This window comes from Bison bison, unplaced genomic scaffold (genome assembly GCF_000754665.1).
Source record: "Bison bison bison isolate TAMUID 2011002044 unplaced genomic scaffold, Bison_UMD1.0 scf7180017860815, whole genome shotgun sequence".
Lineage (NCBI taxonomy): Eukaryota > Metazoa > Chordata > Mammalia > Artiodactyla > Bovidae > Bison > Bison bison.
Window position 1 is genome coordinate 1,536 of NW_011491387.1, and position 362 is coordinate 1,897.

At 29.8% G+C, this 362-nt stretch overlaps 1 pseudogene; it reads left to right on the top strand.

Annotated features, from left to right (window-relative positions):
• LOC104982889 overlaps positions 1 to 362 on the top strand; it is a 9,958-nt pseudogene that overhangs the window by 425 nt on the left and 9,171 nt on the right.

The following is a 362-nucleotide window of genomic DNA, read 5'->3' on the forward strand; positions in this document are numbered from 1 at the left end:
AATAGGAGTGTTGCATGGACTGTTACAGGGAATTAATAGTCCCTGCTCCTTTAAATTTTTAATGATGGGTTTTATCCCTTTCTTAATCTCAGGTTTCAGTAGATACTATTTTTGATGTGGAAATAAATGCAAGTCTTCAAAATTAAAAATGAAAGTATTTTTAATTGAAATGCAGTTGACTTAAAATCTTGTTAGTTTCTAGTTTATAGTAAAGTGATTTAGTTGTATATACATTATTTTATGTGTTCTTTTCCATTATAGTTTATCACAGCATATTGGAAATTGTTTCTTGTGCTATATTGCAGGACCTTGTTGTTTATCCATCCTATGTACAATAGTTTGCATCTGCTAATCCCATACTC